At 60.7% G+C, this 428-nt stretch overlaps 1 long non-coding RNA gene across 1 annotated transcript in view; it reads left to right on the top strand.

Annotated features, from left to right (window-relative positions):
- The window catches only part of LOC109291044, a 6,962-nt gene extending 6,541 nt beyond the window's left edge, over positions 1–421 (top strand). Inside the window, exon 3 of the long non-coding RNA XR_002095745.1 lies at positions 320–421. This is a non-coding gene — a long non-coding RNA (uncharacterized LOC109291044). The remainder of the gene's footprint in view (positions 1–319) is intronic.
- The last annotated feature ends 7 nt before the right edge of the window (positions 422–428 follow it).

The raw sequence follows: 428 nt of genomic DNA, 5'->3' as shown, positions 1-428 counted from the left end.
GGGGGGGGGTAGATTGAAGCCCCCACAGTGAGGGAGGGAGTTGGGCAGGGGCCATGGCAGTGGCAGATGCAGGTGCTGCACAGCTGGGGTGGAGCATGGGGTGGAGCTGTGAACAGCTTGTTCAGGGGGCACAGGGAAGGGGTGGTGGCTCCCACCACTGCACATACCCTGGGAGGGCATGGGGGGCACATGCCCCCTGGATCTGCATGTGGGGCGAAGGAGGATGCTGCTGTGGGCTGGGGCCAGGGCAGTGCTGGGCTCTTCCCAGTGTGGGGATGGGCTGAGCTGTGCTTGAGGTGGGTGGCACTGGTGGTGGGAGGGGGGTTGCGGAGATAATTGTGCTCAAAGGAGATATATTCACTGGGTGACAAAGTTCCTATCATAAACACACAAGTTGCCTTCACAACCAATTCTGCAAAGCCCAGCTC

Source organism: Gavialis gangeticus, unplaced genomic scaffold (genome assembly GCF_001723915.1).
Source record: "Gavialis gangeticus isolate Ggan-Ray unplaced genomic scaffold, GavGan_comp1, whole genome shotgun sequence".
Classification (NCBI taxonomy): Eukaryota; Metazoa; Chordata; order Crocodylia; family Gavialidae; genus Gavialis; species Gavialis gangeticus.
This window is presented reverse-complemented; position numbering and strand designations above follow the sequence as displayed.